The following is a 22,348-nucleotide window of genomic DNA, read 5'->3' on the forward strand; positions in this document are numbered from 1 at the left end:
CAGCAATATTCTATCTTCTGCAACTTCTGCTGCTGATACCCAGGCAAACAGGGTCTGGAGTGGACCTCAAGCAATCTCCAACACACCTATAGCTGAGGGTCCTGACTGTCAGAAGGTAAACTATCAAACAGGAAGGACACCTACACCAAAACCCCATCAGTACGTCACCATCGTCAAAGACCAGAGACAGATAAAACCACAAAGATGGGGAAGAAGCAGGGCAGAAAAGCTGGAAATTCAAAAAATAAGAGCGCATCTCCCCCTGCAAAGGAGCGCAGCCCATCACCAGCAACGGATCGAAGCTGGTCAGAGAATGACTTTGACGAGATGAGAGAAGAAGGCTTCAGTCCATCAAACTTCTCAGAGCTAAAGGAGGAATTACGTACCCAGCGCAAAGAAACTAAAAATCTTGAAAAAAGAGTGGAAGAATTGACAGCTAGACTAATTAATGCAGAGAAGGTCATACACGAAATGACAGAGATGAAAACCATGACACGAGAAATACGTGACAAATGCACAAGCTTCAGTAACCGACTCGATCAACTGGAAGAAAGAGTATCAGCGATTGAGGATCAAATGAATGAAATGAAGCGAGAAGAGAAACCAAAAGAAAAAAGAAGAAAAAGAAATGAACAAAGCCTACAAGAAGTATGGGATTATGTAAAAAGACCAAATCTACGTCTGATTGGGGTGCCTGAAAGTGAGGGGGAAAATGGATCCAAGTTGGAAAACACTCTTCAGGATATCATCCAGGAGAACTTCCCCAACCTAGTAGGGCAGGCCAACATTCAAATTCAGGAAATACAGAAAACGCCACAAAGATACTCCTCGAGAAGAGCAACTCCAAGACACATAATTGCCAGATTCACCAAAAAAAATTTTTTTTAAAAGTATATTTATTTTATAAGTTGAATTTTTTTAAAGTTTAGATTTTTAAAACATTTTGAATTTTTTAATTAAACAAAAAACTATTTTGTTTTTAGAGATGTGGGTCTCATTAGGAGGCCCAGGCTGGCCTGGAACTCCTGGGCTCCCACCTCAGCCTCCCCAGTAGCTGAGACTACAGGCATGTGCCACCGCACCCAGCTTAGTTTCATTTCTGAAAATATGTTTTATCTAAATAAGATATAATCAAACATATTTCAGGATTTCTAACTGAAACAATATTTACCAGAGTCATCCTTACTAAGCATTAAGGCTTGACATTTTAAAAGGTAGAAAAATAGAATTTATATCTTTAACCTTTATAAGTTTGAATGTCAGGAAAGATGACAACATTCTACATAGTACAACAAGAAATGTATCAACTAAGTTTATCCCCTAGTCACTATAGGTCTTATCTGCCTACCAGATTTTGGACTTCAGAAACCATGACTTCTGGGTAGGTCTTAGGAGACAGCTACACTTTAATAGTGTTGGAGGATGTTAACCATCCCCTGGGGAAAAGGGACTAAACTCATGTTGTCCCCAGATGTGCTGTAGGTGTCATAAAAGCCATCTCTTTATTGGGGTGAACTTAGGGCTCCTAGGAGGTAACCATGTAACAAGATTAGCTCCACAAACCTCTATAGCTTTTCCTAAAAGGGCTTGGGTAGCATTGCCAACTAGGTCAAATTAGACTGTGAGCTGTTCTCTCTAAAGCACATAAAGTTGGAGCCCCCATAAAAGATGTTCCTCCTTGCATGCTGGCAAAGCCCAATTCTTTTCTCAATCAATCCCACACAGTGAACACAGAAGAGGAAAGGCTTAATCAATAAGGTAAAAGTCATTGTACAAGTCATTGCACAAATCAGATTAGTTAGGTTAGGAAGTTCCAAGGCTTGGTGATTTGGAGGCTGGAGAAATCTATCTCAGCTATCACATAGAGAGTCAATATTGTCCGTGAAGGGAAATCTTTGGAAACTTGCAGCAGATCTCAGTTCATGCATTTTTAGCAGGAGCTTGGTCATGTCCACACTGAAACCCATCAGGGCAGGGGGAATGAGGACCTCCTAGTGTGTTCAGACCACTCGTAATTCCCTCAAGGAATAAAAGAGAGCAGAGAGGTCTTTGCTCTGAGCATACTGGGGTGATTGTCACACACCACCTGACTGCTAGTACAAGTAGAATGGTTTCTGCAGCAGACACTGGCAGTGACATAACACAGGTAAGGGGCCTGGGCAGGTTAGAAAATGCAACATAGCTCCTGAGCACTTCTCACATACCTGGCACTTATAGGTGATTCCCCCACTGTAGATACCCTGCTGTACAAAGTTCAACTTCTGGTATTTAGCTCCCTCACAAAGGCTATTCTCAAAGCTTTTCTCTTTTTTGACTCATGCTATGTTGAACGAGGAGACGATACATTCCCTGCAGTCTTAAGGCCTCTTGCCCCATGAAGTCTCTTGTGGGGTAAATGAGCTTAAAAGATACAGATGGCTGGGCACGGTGGCTCAAGCCTGTAATCCCAGCACTTTGGGAGGCTGAGGCGGGCGGATCACGAGGTCAGGAAATCGAGACCATCCTGGCTAACACGGTGAAACCCCGTCTCTACCAAAAAATACAAAAAACTAGCCGGGCGAGGTGGCGGGCGCCTGTAGTCCCACCTACTCGGGAGGCTGAGGCAGGAGAATGGCGTAAACCCAGGAGGCGGAGCTTGCAGTGAGCTGAGATCCGGCCACTGCACTCCAGCCTGGGCGACAGAGCGAGACTCCGTCTCAAAACAAACAAAACAAAACAAAACAAAACAAAACAAAACAAAACAAAACAAAAAAAGATACAGCTAAATGGCCACCAAAACTGCTATGTTCATGAGGCCTTTCCCCAGTGTGAACTTTTATGTGCCACAAAAAGTGGGAGCATCTGCTGTAAGCGTTCCCACATTTGCTGAACAGATAGTGTCTTGTGCCAGTGTGAACCTTCTGGTTTGAGGCTGGAGTTGCCATCAGATAATTTCTATGCTTGTAAGTGTGATTAACATACATTTTTACTTTCTTGTGCTTTTCTGTCATAGTTATTGCTAAACTCATAAAATAATTGAGGAATTATCTATCTTCTTTTCTGTATATTAGAATAGTTTTTGTTCAATTTAAATTAGCTTCTTTTAAAAAACGTTTAGTTGGTTTGATATCTTTGTGGTTGAAGAAATTTCACTACTCTTTCTCTTATTTTGTGGTTTTCTTCTTGATGGTCCATTTGGCTGGTTTATATTTCCTTAGGATTTTTTCATGTTATACAGATTTTCGTATTAATTCCTAGAATGTTGTTCATTGTATGTTATTATTTTTACCTTTATTTAATCTTAAGTACTAGATTACTAAACAATTATTTGCCCACTTTTATTACTGATGCTGTTTATTAAGGGCTTTCTTCTCTTTAAAAATAAAATTACAGGCCGGGCGTGGTGGCTCACGACTGTAATCCCAACACTTTGGGAGGCAGAAGCGGGCGGATCACGGGGTCAGGAGATCGAGACCATCCTGGCTAACACAGTAAAACCCTGTCTCTATTAAAAATACAAAAAGAAATTAGCTGGGCGTGGTGGTGGGTGCCTGTATTCCCAGCTACTTGGGAGGCCAAGGCAGAATGGCGTGAACCCGGGAGGCGGAGGTTGCAGTGAGCCAAGATGGCGCCATTGCACTCCAGCCTGGGCAACAGAGCAAGACTCTCACAAATAAATATATAAATAACAAATAAATAAATAAAATGAATTACACTTGACAAGGTTTTGTCTGTTTTCTTATTCTTGTCAAAAACAGTTTATGTATCTGTTGTTCAAATCTATAGCTCTTTTGTTTCATTCTTTTACTTTAATAATTATTTTCTTCTATTTAGAGTGTTTTGTAATTTCCATTTTGAGTTTTACCTACAGATTACTCAAAATTGTGCATTTGTGTTTTGAGACTATTGAGTTAGTGTGCTATGTACATTACCTTTCTGTCACTGATTTTCAAAAATATTATTTTACCATATTTTTGGTCACTTTTGTATTGTAGTTTTGGGAAAATCTGGAACTTTAATTGTGCTTTTACTTGTGTTTGTGTACATTTCTTCAAGTGCTTGAAAATAAATTTTATTCCGTTCAGAGTGCAAATACAGTAGATATATTAACTTAAGACTGTTACTGCGTTATTTCCCTCCTTTACCCAATTCCTTGAACTGCTGGTATCTGAGAGACATGTGTTACCTTTCTCAGCTATCAGTTACTCTTTATAGCTTTACCAAATTTGACTGATTAACCTTAGAATGGAAGGTTTTACTTAGAGCTGATTCATCCCACACAGAGTGCGGGCAGGTTCCATTTATATTCCTGACTCTAACGACCCTGTGGTGAGAGCTTTCTGCACCAAATTCTGCACAATCTTAGCACAAGTATAGTCAGTACTTTGTTCAATCTTACGGAGAATGTTAAAGAAACTAATTGATACTCCCTCATCTCTCTACTGCTCCATGATATTTCCCAACTTAACTCAGATATCCTACCACTGTTATCAGTGGTGGATTTTCCTTGAAAATGCCCCAAACCTCAACTGCTTAGCCTCGCAGAGATTTTACTAATCTAACGCATTTTTCAGACTTGGACTTTGACCGTCTATCCACATCTTCCTTCCCTCTGCCTTGTCCATGTTCACTTTCTGAAAAATAACTCACCTTTCAATTACTGTTTTGCTTAAAAACAAGGGAGATATTTTCTCCATGGCTGTGTATGGAGATATAATTTCCAGCTACTTAGATGGGGTTTCCTATTCCAAGTAGGGTCTCCCTTGGCTGGGAATGGGGATAGGAGAGGTTATATCAAATACATCTCACACGCCTCTTCAGAACCTCTTGACTTTGTATGTCTCAAGCTTTTGGGCATGTGATCTTGTCCACATGCTGCTGAGTCTACCACCTCAGCATTGACTCTAACCAGCTTCACATATGCGCAAACTAACAACTTTTCTTATGTAGCACTTCTCTAGGGACATTCCTCTTCGGCACTAATACATAAGATGTTGCAAGACATGCTTAGTTCCAGTGTGAATACAATCCAGCAGAGTAATGGAGCAAACCTTGGAGCAGTAAGAACTGGGAGCCTGGAGCCAGCAGTAAAGCCTCCCACCCTCCTTCCAGATGGATTGTCTTGAGACGCAGTTGTTCATATGCCACCTTGGAAGTTGGTCCCATGAGATGGCTCAGTCAGTAACGCATGATACCAAGCACTTGTCCAGTTAGAAATGCAGAATTGAATTGATTTTCTCTTCTGTTTCCCCTCATTATGTCCCCTTCTTTCACTCCTGTTCCCTGGGTACAATCTCTAATAATATAATAGCACCTAAGTTGATGTAACAGGTGTTTCTGGAGAACCAACACCAAGCTAGGGGTGAAGAAATGCATTGCAGAGCTCCATTTTCTTTTCTGTTGGTAGCTTCTAGGGTGATGGTATGTTTTACACAAAATTGATGGGTGAGCTAATATTCTATGGATACATCCAGCCCTGAACTGCACATGTCCACAAGGACAGTCTAGATAAAAAAATTGCTAGACTTGATCTCGCATAGTGTCTTGCACAATGTATTCACATCTTGAGTTATGCTAAAAGGGTGAGAAAGACATTCTCAACTCTTGTATATGAGTGTTCTGCAATGCAAACTCAGGTTCTTAGCATGTGACTGACCTCAAAGAGCCTTTCCATCTCACTGGGATGCATCTGTTCTGAGCAGGGAAAATCATTGAATGATTCGGTTCAGTCCCACTCAAGTCCATATGCAAGAAGCTCTTCCTTTTGTACTCACTTCTCTAGGTGACTGGGGTCCCACCCTACATGTAAGGGCTTATAAGTGTCTTTAGAAAACGGAGGCCTGTCCTGAGAGGCTACACTGAATGTGAATTGAGCAAATCTAGAGGTAGCCCGACTAACATCACACCTGCTGGACATTTTCATGTTGATTCACAGAAAATAAACTGTCTGCTATTAAAGTGAGATTTTTAAAAACCTTCATCAGGTACCAACAGTAAGACAAATGAATCACCCCTTAGGTTAATGGTCTCTACTAGTCTCTGTTATCCTCTATTGTTCATTCCAAGTTGGATCCTGTCATTCTATATTCTAATGCCTCACAAACCTGTCTCACTCTTCATACTTCCTGTATCGTTCCTCTCCCCTAAATCAAGGACTTTCTTTTTACTTTGGGGAGGTGAGAAGGGAGGAGGGAAGCTTTTCAGATTTTTCTGCTGATCATAACTTCTTCTAAATATATTGATTCTGAATCCAAATTATCCGTATTCCTCTAAACCTAAATGTTTGAAATTCAAAAACCAACATTTGATTATTTTTATGTCCACCTCTCTCCATTTCTGCTGAGTCAAACATAATGGCTGTCTGATTAAGTAAGAGTTAAAGGGTAGAAAGAAATATCTATAGTAGGGGAACTTTGTTAAATTCTTCATGAATATTGTCCTGCCATGTTCCTGATGCTAATTGTTCGTTCTTTCTTTCTTTCTTTCTTTCTTTCTTTCTTTCTTTCTTTCTTTCTTTCTTTCTTTCTTTCTTTTCTTTCTTTCTTTCTTTCTTTCTTTCTTTCTTTCTTTCTTTCTTTCTTTCTTTCTTTCTTTCTTTCTTTCTTTCTTTCTTTCTTTCTTTCTTTCTTTCTTTCTTTCTTTCTTTCATAATCGTCTCTTTCCTTCAGTCTTTCTTTCTTCCACAACCCACAAAATCAGGCACTTTAAAGAATAACAATAAAAACACTTTATGACCTTTATCAAGATGAAGGAGATTCACCACACTGATCACTGAGCAGAATAAATTGTAAAATGGAACTTTTAATATTTTAAAGCCATTTGGAATACAGTTTGCATGAACGATTCAGATCTGTGGAGAGATGATGACCCTGGAGAATTTGCACTGACAACCATGGGAAGAAGACATAAGAGAGTAGCTTTTAATTGCATATTTAATTGACCTTGCAAGAAAATCAGCCTCATATTTGGTGAAGAGTACAATTACATGAAGATTCAAAAATATTATCATCCAAATAAATTACTCAGACTATTTTGTATTGTTATTAGAATCACATAATATCTATACTCTGCATTATTTTGACAGTGCTAAGATAACCACCATCGTGCTTTATAGCTGAAGGGATGGAAAGTAGTTAGGCGATAAAAGAAAACATATCTTCTATCAGTATTTTGGTAATTTGTAATCAATAACTATATCAAAGACTCTGAAAAGTTTCCAGATATAATATCGAAACTGTCATATTTATAGTTAGTATAGATGTGCAATTGTTAAATATTTGTATAATTTTAAGGTGGCCTATTCCTTTTCCAGTCAATTGGACATTAATGTAATTTACAACCATGCAAAATCAGTTATTTTGTATGTTTTCATTTTGGATAAAGCTAAATAAATTGTTATTTTAAAGAATAAGCACATGTACGTTTTTCCAATGGCACTTGTGCCAAGAACCTTTTTCAGACAAGTTTTAGGGGACAAAGTTAACAGATATTTAGAAAAAGGCCTTGGTTCCTATAGAAATAAAACTTAGCCAAAGTCCTGTGTATAAGAGGAAACAGAAAGATAATTTTAGAAGTTTCAAGATAAGAAATGATCACTGTTTTATGTGAGAGAAAGCAAAAGTATTTTCTCAGACCCAGGACATAGACCAGATGGTCACTTATCATGATAAGCGGTAATTTTGGGTGAAAGAAGCAAGATCTAAGGGCACATGGGAACTGTGACCTATTAGAACTTTAGCTTGGTTACTTATGAGTACACTTCCATATAGAATTATGTGAGTTGCAGTTATGACTCTCATAGTATAAGCTACGAAATGTTTGGCAATTCCTAAAGCTACAGCCCATCTGGCCTAGTCGTACACTGCATTAAAAGAAGTAGCATCCTTGCTGGGCACAGTGGCTCAAGCTTGTAATTCCAACTACTTGGGAGGCTGAGGTGGGAGGATAGCATGAGACCAGCAGTTTGAGGCTGCAATGAGCTACTATCTCGCCACTGACCCCAGCCTGGGTGACAGAGCAAGACCTCTTCAAAACAAAACAAAAACAAAAACAAACAAACAAAAAAACCCAAGGCACTGATCAGAAACCACTTCTCTGAATTCATCCTACACGTGGCCCATTGATGCAGGGGAGAGTAAAGAAATAAACACCTCTCTTCCCAATTCAGAGAAGGAAGAGAGGAAGTAGTTGTGTAGGACACAGTAGCACCATACTGAAGAGCTTGCCAGCCAATTTCCTAGGAACTTCATCCATTCATTCACTTAGCATAAAAAAGGAGGAAGACATTGAACATCAAGCAGGATTTTACTGGCCTAGAAACTATGAGAAAAAATAGTTATTGCCCTCAAACTATGCTACTAATAAGCTATAAAATGTGAGGCTTTTTTTTGCGTGTGTATACATGTTGTGAACAAACCTTCAGGATGGCTTTATATTCTGAAAACAGTATGTAATAGATTAACTTAGTTTTTTAAAACCAAGGTTTAATTAATTACACTCAGAAATTGAAACACCTGATTTTTCTACAGGCTTTAGGTTCCATTCGATAGTTTTATTATTTTATTATTTGGGAGCTGGAAAACTTAACAACCAATTTTAAAAGGCATTTAGAAAAGATTTGGTCCCATTTTAAAATATCTTGGAACAATTTTAAACTGTATATATAAATGTAATATTAAGCTTCCCTCTTACATAAACCACTTATCTGAAGTAAAATCAAGCCTTCTCAAATATTAAATATTAATATTAATTCAACATATGTGTACATATGTGCTTATGTATATATATGCATATATGTTCATGCATGTATATATGTGTACATATTAATACACATATTTGTTATCTACATCTCCAGAGTGAGAGAAAGAGTGTGTATATAGTGAAGCTAAGGACCGGATATGGTGGTGAAGTAGAAAGTGAAACAGATAAGCTGGGTATAAATCCTCGCCAAACTTAGGCACACCCAACCATCAGTTTTAGGAAATTGTTCACAAGAATCTTCGTGCCTTAGAGACTTCTTGCACTTCATTAACAACAAAGAATTTAAGAGTATTTCCTTAGTGTGAAGAGCATACTAAGAGATGAAGGCCAATGGTATCTGGGATGGCTTCTAGACAAACACTTCCTTAATTGTTATTCAGGCTCATGGTTTTTATATTTGTTGGTAGAATGTTTTGACAATTAGAGGTTTTAAAACAAGCAATGGGGAAAGGATTCCCTATTTAATAAATGGTGCTTGGAAAACTAGCTAGCCATATGCAGAAAACAAAAACCGGACCCCTTCCTTATACCTTATGCAAAAATTAACTCAAGATGGATTAGAGACTTAAATGTTAGATCTAAAACCATAAAAACCCTAGAAGGAAACCTAGGCAATACCATTCAGGACATAGGCATGGGCAAAGACTTCATGATTAAAACACCGAAAGCAATGGCAACAAAAGCCAAAATTGACAAAAACTTAACAACCAATTTTAAAAGGCATTTAGAAAATATTTGGTCCCATTTTAAAATACCTTGGAACAAATTTAAACCGCATATATAAATGTAATATTAAGTTTCCTTCTTACATATACCATTTATCTGAAGTAAAATCAAAGGGATCTAATTAAACAAAAGAGCTTCTGCTCAGCAAAAGAAACTATCATCAGAGTGAACAGGAAACTGACAGAATGGGAGAAAATTCTTGCAAGCTACCCATCTGACAAAGGTCTAATACCCAGAATCTAAGAGGAACTTACACACATTTACAAGAAAAAAAAAAAAAAACAACAACAACCCCATCAAATAGTGGGCGAAGGATATGAACAGACACTTCTCAAAAGAAGACATTTATGTGGCCAACAAACATTTGAAAAAAAGCTCATCGTCACTAGTCATTAGAGAAATGCAAATCAAAACCATAATGAGATAACATATCAAGCCAGTTAGAATGGTGATCATTAAAAAGTCAGAAAACAGCAGATACGGGAGAGGATGTGGAGGAATAGGAATGCTTTTACACTGTTCGTGGGAGTGTAAATTAGTTCAACCATTGTGGAAGACAGTGTGGTTATTCCTCAAGGATCTAGAGCTAGAAATGCCATTTGACCCAGTAATCCCATTACTGGGTATATACCCAAAGGATTATAAACCATTCTACTATAAAGACACATGCACACGTATGCTTATTGCAGCACTATTTACAATAGCAAAGACTTAGAACCAACCCAAATGTCCATCAATGATAGACTGGATAAAGAAAATGTGGCATATATACACCATGGAATATTGTGCAGCCCTAAAAAAGAATTAGTTCATGTCTTTGCAGAGACATGGAAGAAGCTAGAAACCATCATCCTCAGCACACTAACAGAGGAACAGAAAATCAAACACCACATGTTCTCACTCATCAGTGGGAGTTGAGCAATGAGAGCACATAGACACAGGGAGGGGAACATCACACATTGGAGTCTGTCAGGAGTTGAGGGGAAAGGGGAAGGAGGGAGGGAGAGCATTACAACAAATACTAATGCATGTAGGGCTTAAAACCTAGATGATGGGTTGATAGGTGCAGCAAACCACCATGGCACATGTATACCTACGTAACAAACCTGTACATTCAGCACATGTATCCCAGAACTTAAGGTAAAAAGAAAAAGAAAAAGATGAAAAAGTTTTACTTAAAAAAAAAATGGATTGGACTGCCTAAATAATGAACTTCATGTCATTGGGAAGGTTCAAGAAGTTAGTGCATGAAAACCATCTTTCAAAGTTGCTTTAGGGGGATTCCTTACTGATTTTTGAGGCTAGACTTGGCTAAAAGTAAGTGCTTTCCAACATATACAAGTGATTCTTCATTATTATGGAAAAAACTCAGATGTAGAGTTGATCAATGAAAAACTTTAAAGATGTTTGTGAGGCACTGATTTATATTTATATTGTAGTTTTCGACAGCAGCCTCAGATGTCCTTTTCTTTCTTTCTTTCTTTCTTTCTTTCTTTCTTTCTTTCTTTCTTTCTTTCTTTCTTTCTTTCTTTCTTTCTTTTCTTTCTTTCTTTTCTTTCTTTCCTTCTTTCTTTCTTTCTTTCTTTTTTTTTTTTTTAAATTATACTTTAAGTCCTGGGATACATGTGCAAAATGTGCAGGTTTGTTACATAGGTATACATGTGACATGGTGGTTTGCTACACCCATCAACCCATCATCTACATTAGGTATTTCTCCTAATGCTATCCCTCCCCTACCCTCCACCCCGCAACAGGCCCTGCTGTGTGATGTTCCCCTCCCTGTGCCCATGAGTTCTCATTGTTCATCTCCCACTCATGAGTGAGAACGTGCAATGTTTGGTTTTCTGTTCCTGTGTTACTGTGCTGAGAATGATGGTTTCCAGCTTCATCCATGTCCCTGCAAAGGACATGAATTAATTCTTTTTTATGGCTGCATAGTATTCCATGGTGTATATGTGCCACATTTTCTTTATCCAGTCTAAGATTGATGGGCATTTGGGTTGGTTCCAAGTCTTTGCTATTGTGAATAGTGCAGCAATTAACATACGTGCGCATGTGTCTTTATAGTAGAATGGTTTATAATCCTTTGGGTATATACCCAGTAATGGGATGGCTGGGTCAAATGGTATTTCTAGTTCTAGATCCTTGAGGAATAACCACACTGTCTTCCACAATGGTTGAACTAATTTACAGTCCCACCAACAGTGTAAAAGCATGCCTATTTCTCCACATCCTCTCCAGCATCTGTTGTTTCCTGACTTTTTAATGATCACCATTCTAACTGGCATGAGATGGTATCTCATTGTGGTTTTGACTTGCATTTCTCTAATGACTAGTGATGATGAGATTTTTTTCATATGTTTGTTGGCCACATAAATGTCTTCTTTTGAGAAGTGTCTGTTCATATCCTTTGCCCACTTTCTGATGGGGTTGTTTTTTTCTTGTAAATTTGTTTAAGTTCCTCGTTGATTCTGGATATTAGCCCTTCTGCACAACAACAACAACAACAACAAAAGCTATCACCAGAGTAAACAGGTGACCTACAGAATGGGAGAAAATATTTGCAATCTACCCAACTGACAAAGGGCTAATATACAGATTTCCTATTTCATGTGAATGTTGCACTTAAATGTAACATTTCCATGCACTTTGTGGGTGTTTTCTGTTGTTAGGAATAGCTCTATCTTTTATGATAGAGATGTGTCTAAGCTTTGAAAATTTTTCCTAACTAGTAATAATTTTTACTTGATTCCTCACTTGTTATATTAAATGCCATTTTGTGCAATAACTAATTTTATCTCCCATTCTAACAAATATCAGAAGGCAAATTCATGTATCTGATTTAGGAAATACTGTTCTTAAACATTGACAGGATTCAACATACCCTCCCAAATAAACATATATTGAAATAAGTAGTATATATTTATCTTTCTGTAGAGAAAGAACATTCAAATCTCATTTCTAGTTTTAATTAGCAGTTACTTTCTTATTTGTGGACCTGTTTCATAAAACATGCATTCTTAATTTTTTGCATAGCTCCCCCAAATTTTTTTCTGGCTCAGTTTTCATGTAACTCATTTTTTAAAATGGAAAACAGGGGATAACACCTTTGCTTTACACATTGGTGGTTATTAATCAATCTAGGGGAAGATTGTTGATTGGGGAGAGGACGTTCAGAGATGACAGCTCAGACAGCTAAACTCAGATATATGGGGGGTTTAGAACTTCAAGTGGTTGAGATAGGTAATCAAGTCCTATAAGACTTTTAAAAATAAAAATCTACTCATGGTCTCTTACTAGGTATGTATGGTTCATATATTTGAAACACATTTAACTTACAAAAGGTTTAAGTTAAAAATTGTTCTTGGTTGAAATGAATGGATATAAACCAAAGACAACTAAAAGAGAAAATTATGTAAATACTGACGCTTCTGGGATATTCAAAGCCACTGCAAACACGAATACCTCTCATGTTGTCGTGACTGGATATATATTTATAAAGATCTCCATGTCCTCCAGGTTGCTATTTTTCACTAACTAATTTAGGCAGATTTTATAAAACTTTCCTATGTGGTCAGATGTATAATATTTTAAAAAACACAAAGAAACAAAAATTATGACCTTGCAGTTTTTAAGGACAACTTCAGCATTTCCTGAGACATTACCTTGTTGTAGGCAGAGCTGGTGGGTCAAGCGAGGCCTGGACACTATGCATGAGAAGAAGTAGAAGGCATAGTTTGTTGTCATCTATACATGGGTCAGTGTCTTGTCACAAAACTGCCATTTAATACCTCATGGTGCTCAATATTGCAAGCAGTAGTAGAGATATAAGGAAACTTTTTTTCCCCAACACTTTTATTATTTCTGTCCTCTTTTTCTCCCAATACTGTACATTTACTTGAAACAGCCAGTGAATTTTAACGTCTTCCCTTTCTGGTATATGACATTAGAGCTCTGCTCACTTAGCACCTCAGTAATATTCATTGCTTTTTCAGCATATTTCAAAGCTTTTTCTTTTCCAAATTTTGACCTAACAAGTACTGAGAACCTATTATTCCATCACTGTGGGGCATAGAAAGAATAATTAAACGTGATACTTCTCCACGAAAAGCTAAGACATGCATAAATAACTAGAGTAATAGTTCAAGTTGACATCTCAGAGATAAGGGCAAGTGGAAATCGTACAATAGAGAGATTGCCTCCAGCTGGTGAGTCTGGAGGAGGCTGCTCAGCCTTTTAACTAGGCTTTGAAAATAGGCAAAGCACTGACAAATGCATATGGCAAAGAGTTACTGTTACTTGCACTCTTTCCTTCCCCTGTTCTACTCTTTTGAATGCATGCTATCACTCTTTCATCCCCATCTATGGTCTAAACCCACTTGTCATAGCTACCTTCACATTATCAAATCCAGTGGCCAACTCTCAGTCTTCCCCTTCACTGAACTTTCAGTGGCATTTGATAGAATTTATCCTCCCTCCTCCTAAAAACACTTTCTTTTCTTAGTTTATGGGACACCATGCTACTCTCCTGATTTTCCCCATGTTTTGGTGCCCACTTGTTTCCAGCTTCCTTTGTTATAATCTGCTTTTATCCATCTTTGAATTTTACTATGCCCCAGAATTGAGTACTGAGACTTCTATCCATACCATTTCAATAGGTCAGTTGTTCTTAAGTGTGATTGCACATTAGAATGACCAGAAAAGAGTTAAAAATTTAACATTACTCTGACCCCTCTGCTCAGATTTGGATTCAGATGGGGAAGGGAGGACCTCAGTACTTTATTTTAAAGCTCCCCCAGTGAATTAAATGTGTGGCATGATTGAAAAACAGTGAATGGGGTGATCTCATCCAGTTCCATGACTCCAAATATCACAAAAAAAAAAAATTCAGTGACTCAGATTGTTATCTCCAGCCTTGAGCTTTCCGTTTATCTCAAGCCTCATAACTAAGAGATTACTAGAAAATTCCATTTTGCTGTCTAATGCCTATTTCAGTTAACATGTCCCAAATAGACCTTTTGATTCATCATCAAATTTTCCATTTATCCAAGATTTCTTAAATCAGAAAATGGAACATGCCGTAATCCACCCTGCTGTTCAGACCCCAAACTTGGGAGTTGTCCTGGATTACTGTCATTCTCTCTTTTCCCACATCCAATTCATTAGTAAATATCCTTATTACCATCTTCCAAAGTAACCTTTAAATTGCTCATTTCATACCACTTCTTTCCCAATCTCTGCAGTTTAAGTCGCCATAATTTCTTAGTTAGACTAGTCCTTAGCCTCCTAACTCATCTCCTATATTCTTTCTCCATCAACCTCACCATCTGTATACAGCTGCAAAGTAATCCTTCTAAAAAATAAATAAAATCATATCTCTTTTCTGCTCTCAATCCTCCAAACGGTTTCTATAACACTTAGAATAAAACCCATTTATTTACTATAGCCCATATGATTGGGGGATTGACCTGTACTTACTCTGGCCTCATTTCTCACCACTTTTAGAAATCCCTCATTCAAGGTGCATTGGCCACAACAGTCTCCTTGCTATTCCTTGTATACCTCACACATGCTCCTGTCACGGGCCTTTGTGCTTACTATTACATAGACCCCAATATGATGTGGCTAGCTCTCTCGTATCATTCAGACTACAGGTCACATATCACTTCTTTCAGGGAAAACTTCTGTGAGTGTTGGATCATAGGGGATGACCTCTATCCCATTATTTTCTTTTATTTTTTTCATACCTGACACTTTATTATGTTTGCTTACTTAATTTCTTTCTTCTCACTAGAATATAGGCTCCATTAGGGTAGAATATAGGCTCCATTGGTTACTTCATCATCATATCTCTAGCATCTAGAACAGCATCTTAAATGTGTAGGTAGGTGCTTGCTAAATGCATACTGGATACATGAATTGATGAATGAATGTACAAATGTAAAAGGAGGGATTTCAGGCTAAGGAAACCATATGAGTAATGGTATGGAAACAAGAATAAGTAGCTAGTTTGGGAGAAGACCATACTTGAGTGAAGGATACTTAGAGTGGAGTTGCAAGAGACGGTTCAAGAAAGGAAAATATAACCCAGGATGTGGAGAGCCCTAAATGACACATGGAATTTATGAAATGAGAAGCCATTGAATATTTTATGTGGGTTGTTTATTTGATTGAAAAAAATTAAAAATCAAATTATTTCATACCTTAGTAGATGTAGTGGGTAAGGGAATAGGAAGAATCAAATATGGTTCTCAAATATTAGGCCTGTATAATTGAAGGATTGTTAATGGCACCAATAAAGAGAAAGAAGACAGAATAGTGGGACATTTTTGTTTTGATACTGCTTATTGTAACTGGTAGGTTTGAAGTTTGAAAGCATAATCATGTATTATAGATGTTAAATTTAATGTGCTTGTAAAACACACTTGTGGAGATGCTGAAGAATCAGCTGCACATGAAAACATGGAACTTGGGAGAGAAGTCAGGGTTAAGCTTTACGGTTTGAAAATTCTGCCTTAAGGGAATACAATGCTATCTTGGGAGTGGGTAAGATTATGAAATAGGACACTGCGAGGTAAGAAATGAGAGCTTATTGTTAAATTTTTGGAAATGTAACTTTAAAAGGTGGTATGGGGACTAAATATGTGGAGAAACCAAAGAGAATTCAGAGAAATAGGAGGAAATTTCCACGGGATGCAACATTATGGAAGTCAAAGAAATAAAGTGAAAAAAAGAGAAGTTAAGCATCAGTTTAAGTACTGCCAGAGACTTTGAGGAGAGTGAAGAGATGAGCTCATGATTACTCCATTGGTGTGACTGTGGAGGTCTGGATGTACAGCTTGGCAGAACTTAGGAAAAAATAGAAGGATAGTATCTTTATAGGGTAGCATGGTTGTGTAAAGCAGAGGAAAAAACTGAAGGAAAAAATACTTAAGGAGAGAAAAAACTGATTCATACCTCAAATCAAGCATAAGAAGTTTCAGAGGAACAGATAGAAAAATCAAGAAGAGAATGTTGGTTCATCCATGGACTAAAACCCTGCACAGCATATAAGATGGCTATGTTATACCTAGAAAGAAGTACAGGTGTATCCTCTTCTGACTTAGGAGAAAAAGGGAGAGAGAAAGAGAGGGAGAGAGATACGAATGGATGAGTAGACATGAGAAAGCATATGTTAATTACACTCTAAGTTGGAAATAAAATGATCTTTCAAGGTTAGGTGCTGAGTGGTGTGGGAGAGGAGTTGGATAACACAGGTTAAAAGATGATGATTAACACAGTATTGATGCCTTTTCAACCTGACCTACCTCTTTTTGTTTTTTTTTTTTTTTTTTTTTTTATCTTTTTTTTTTTTTATTATACTTTAAGTTCTAGGGTACATGTGCATAACATGCAGGTTTGTTACATATGTATACTTATGCCATGTTGGTGTGCTGCGCCCATCAACTCGTCAGCACCCATCAATTCATCATTTATATCATGTATAACTCCCCAATGCAATCCCTCCCTCCTCCCCCCTCCCCCCTCCCCATGATAGGCCCCAGTGTGTGATGTTCCCCTTCCCGAGTCCAAGTGATCTCATTGTTCAGTTCCCACCTATGAGTGAGAACATGCGGTGTTTGGTTTTCTCTTCTTGTGATAGTTTGCTAAGAATGATGGTTTCCAGCTGCATCCATGTCCCTACAAAGGACGCAAACTCATCCTTTTTTATGGCTGCATAGTATTCCATGGTGTATATGTGCCACATTTTCTTAATCCAGTCTGTCACAGATGGACATTTGGGTTGATTCCAAGTCTTTGCTATTGTGAATAGTGCCGCAATAAACATACGTGTGCATGTGTCTTTGTAGTAGAATAATTTATAATCCTTTGGGTATATACCCAGTAGTGGGATGGCTGGGTCATATGGTACATCTAGTTCTAGATCCTTGAGGAATTGCCATACTGTTTTCCATAATGGTTGAACTAGTTTACAATCCCACCAACAGTGTAAAAGTGTTCCTATTTCTCCACATCCTCTCCAACACCTGTTGTTTCCTGACTTTTGAATGATTGCCATTCTAACTGGTGTGAGATGGTATCTCATTGTGGTTTTGATTTGCATTTCTCTGATGGCAAGTGACGATGAGCATTTTTTCATGTGTCTGTTGGCTGTATGAATATCTTCTTTTGAGAAATGTCTGTTCATATCCTTTCCCCACTTTTTGATGGGGTTGTTTGTTTTTTTCTCGTATATTTGTTTGAGTTCTTTGTAGATTCTGGATATTAGCCCTTTGTCAGATGAGTAGGTTGCAAAAATTTTCTCCCATTCTGTAGGTTGCCTGTTCACTCTGATGGTAGTTTCTTTTGCTGTGCAGAAGCTCTTTAGTTTAATGAGATCCCATTTGTCAATTTTTGCTTTTGCTGCCGTTGCTTTTGGTGTTTTAGACATGAAGTCCTTGCCCATGCCTATGTCCTGAATGGTACTACCTAGATTTTCTCTTTTTGTTGTTGTTGTTTGTTTGTTTGTTTTCTTTATCCCCGAGACAGAGTCTTGCTCTGTCACCCAGAGCTGGAGAGCAATGGCATGATCTCGACTCACTGCAACCTCCGCCTCCCGGGTTCAAGCAATTCTCCTGCCTCAGCCACTGGAGGAGCTGGGATTACAGGGACGTGCCACCATGCCCAGAGAATTTTTGTATTTTTAGTAGAGACAGGGTTTCATCATGTTGGTCAGGCTGGTCTTGAACTCCTGACATCGTCATCCTCCCACCTCTGCCTCCCAAAGTGCTGGGATTACAAGCGTGAGCCACCGCGTCCAGCCTTGACCTACCTCTTAATAAGTTATGTGGATATAGTTATATTTAGATTTTGTATTTGCACAAATAAAAACCACATGTAAGTATAAAGAATATTGCTGTTGCAATTTATAAAAATGTTTTTTCTTTGCCATATAAGAGAAATATAATATCAGTTTGCATATTTCTTGTATAAAAATATTTTTCTGAATAAAAATGAACATTTATCTACTATGACGATATTAATGATACCAAGGAGTCTTCAATCCCAGGTACAGCTAGCTGTTAAATATCTGCTCTAAATAGTTAATGGTCTTCCTTTCTTGCAAAGGAGCATCACATTATTTTCTTAATTGTATATAAGTTAGATAGAGAGTTCTAGAATTATTTCTCATAAATGAGTTGAGTTGCAGGAAGTACTTAGAGTTTAGAACAGTAGCTGGAACGTAGTAGCTAGTCAGTGTATATGAACTATACTTCATTATCACCATCATCTTCATCATCATCATCATCTTCATTGTCATCATTGTTATTGTTAGCAAGGGGCATATGAATCTGGATTACTAAATTATGTAAAATATTGATGTATCCATGTTTATTAATGTTGCCATGGGTTTTTAACAACTTGAAACATAATGCAAAATCTTGTTATTAACTTTTTGATACTTAATGATAAAAAATTTTAAGTGTTCATATTTATGGTCAAGGCACTGATCAGTATTAATATATTTGATATCATGTGACTATCATATTTAGTCTCATGAGAATTTCACTGTAGTTCAGCATTAAGCATACTATTAAATTGAATAGCTTAGCCTTGTGAAGCTAATTAGTATTCATCAAAACAATGCCAATCATAATGGGTTCATTTGATATTAATATGAATGTTATATATATTCTACAAAAATTTTATTATAGTTGTTACTAATGTATTATCGTAATAAAGGATATAAAAGGTAGAAAGTACATGGTTAATCTAGCTAATGAATTTTTATATAATGACTTTATCCTATTAGAAAAGAAAAATTTGTTTTTCACTTTATATTTCAGACTTAGAATTTCTTTTATATATTAAAGCTGAGATTTGAAGGGTACTCAAATGTGAAGGCAAATAACACAATAAATGATGCTAGAGTTATCCGTTTCTAAAAAGAGCCAAAAATCTATTCCAAAAAGTTCGCCTATATGAGTCTGACATTTGTGCTGTGATTTGCTTCAGGCATAAAGTGGGAATTATCGTTCTTTATTATATTATTAGTAAAGGATACCAGCATTTTAATATATACATACCGACTCTTGTAGTAAAAAGTGAACCTTATTAGTAAGTTTCAAATCAGAATAGCTAATGTACCCATTTTAACGTGGTTTATTATAAACTTAAAATATAATAGGGCTGACATGCTTATTCCGTCCCTCAGGTATCTTACCATACTGAATTGAAATAAATGGACTACCTTTTTAATGCAATTTTATTGTTATTACTTATAATATTTTCTAAAGCCCACACAGATTTTTTTTGCTTGCTTAATTACTAAAAATTATCCTAAAAACAATGCTGGACTAAATATGCATATGAGATGTTAAAAGTTATTATGTGCGGTTAGTAATGGAGAAGTGTGACCTTTTCTCAGTGTGGAGTAGTTTCTGTTAGAGATAAGAGTAAGACACTTGCTGACGTACCATGAAAATATTTAAGTTCTTTTGTTTCTTGTTTTTTTTTTTTTTTTTTTTTTTTTCCAGAATCAAAGCCTATTGCCAGGGTTAGCAATAGAACTGGCATACTTAAATAAATAAACAAATATCCTAAAACAAGTAAACCCTGAGTGTTAAACATAGTTAATTTATTTTCACAATCTGATGTACATTTGGATATCCCAGAATAAGGACCTATGCCTGGAAATAATATTGTCTTATTTTTAATTTACCTTTATCATGATGTATATCAATTTTATGACTTCAAAAACTTGACACATTTATCTAAGGGGAACAGAGTTATCATATTTCATTGCTTAGATATATCCTGAATAAATTAGCCTGTAATCATTTTTACCAACTGATTCCTTTGTTACTCTTTGGACAACCAAGCACAGACCTAAATTTTATGAGTGGTTGCAAATCATTGGCCATTTTCTTCAAGATCAAGGATACAAAAGTGCTGAATCAAATTTGCAAAATAATAAACAGATACAGCTCTTCATTCCTTGAGGGGAATGGAGTTATAATATAATTCATTTAGATTTAAAACTAGTGTGCCTTTATATAGTCAGAGGAGATTTTTAGTAAAAAAAAAAAAAAAAATTTCTATCCACTAACTAAATCAGCTTTACCTCATAATTGCAAATGATGAACGATATGACAAATGCAAAGTCTGGGCCCCTAGATCACAAATTTAAGGACAGAGGGCATAATTTTCACACGAAATTTGATTTTATAGTCCTCTTATGCTATAGGAAGCAGACGTTCTTTCCCACCATAAAATACCTAGGGTTTTCTGATAAACATAGACCCACAACCTAGGACCTAAAAACAGTAGTAGACTAGAAAGATAGAACATCATCAGAATATTTCTGAAATAATGCGCAATTCTATTAGCTGTGCCTCCTAACTTCTAGGCTATATAAGGCCCTTATTCTCATGTACTAAACAATAATATACAAACAAGGATAAAGTTATACCAAGTTCTCACACGTTTTGTCCACAGAGTGAAAATTAAAATAAAAATTTAACCAGAGTAATTAGCCAAAAACAGTATGTGTCTTAACAGCTGAAACTTTTACTTCTGTCCTTTCTCAATCACAATTCCATATTAAGCTGGCTTTTTGTAAAATGAATACGTTGGTAGATTAATTATTATCATTTAAAAACTGTTCAGTTGTATCTAGAGCTTTAATTTTAAACTTAAAGCCTTATTTCCTTTACATTGATACAGAACAATCAATAATTCAACCTAGTTTCCCTTAGACCTAAATATGTTTTCTGAAGAGTTATGTACAGTGAAGTTATTTTACAGTTTACCATAGTAAACAAGAATTTTGCAAACATGACTAACATATTCTTGCCTCTTGCCTTTTTCTCCTTTGAATTGCTCTGTCTGCTTACCTGCATGTGGTCCTTCAGCTATTGTTCGCTTTTGTTTCTGTGGCAGTCAATGAAAAAATAATGCCTGGAAACAGAGATAAGGAAAGGAAGGGGTCCATTTTAAGAGCTAATTTTTCAATTATCTTCATGTAAACTTCTCTAGTTTACCATCAGTTACTTTCCTAAATGCAGTATTGCAAAGTGTCTACTATAGTTCTTTTAAAATATATCATGGCAGCAAAGATATAAATTTTGGGATTTTTCTTCTAGTGTTATGATTTAGATTGTCCCCACAGCAATAAAACACACTGTATGTGAGACTTATAATACAACACAGAGAACAAAGCTTAAACTCTGGAGATGCTAAACTACAGCAGGTCACAGAGCAGTACAAAAGGGAGTAGAACATCAGAATATGTTTTCAAAACTGGAATATGAAAGGCTATCATTAATTTGCAAACACCGAGTACTTAACAATATTCAATGTACTTTAGTAAGGTCAGTGGGCCACACAGAATTCAGAAAGATGTGGTTCCTGTGCTTGAGGATTTTATAATCCACAGGCTAGAGTTCACGCCAGAAGCTCTCCCAGGCTGGTATTGCAACCTATTGGACTGGAGTCTTAGGTGAAACCCTGTCCCCTTGGCTCCAGTAAGCACTGGCCTAGTGAGGGCTTTCCATGGTGATTCTGACCCCACAATTGTGTTGGGCATTGCCCTAGTGGGGGCTCTCTTTGGGAAAAGTTTCTGTCTGGGGTCCAAGGCTGTCTGATACACACTTTGAAATCTATGTAGAGGCAGCTGTGCTTCCACAGCTCTTGTATTCTGTGAGCCTGAAGTATTAGCACAATGTGTATGATGTGAAGGCTCACTGCTTGCACTCTCCAGAGTGCCAGTCTGAGTTACCCCTGGGCCTGCCTAAGTCACAGGTGGTGTATCCAAGGAGCACTGTGCTGGAATGCAGGGAGCAGAGACCTGACATGACCCTGGGTAATGAGCCCTGAAATCCCACAAGTGATCTGGGTCCTC

Source organism: Rhinopithecus roxellana, chromosome 7, assembly GCF_007565055.1.
Source record: "Rhinopithecus roxellana isolate Shanxi Qingling chromosome 7, ASM756505v1, whole genome shotgun sequence".
Taxonomy (NCBI): Eukaryota; Metazoa; Chordata; class Mammalia; order Primates; family Cercopithecidae; genus Rhinopithecus; species Rhinopithecus roxellana.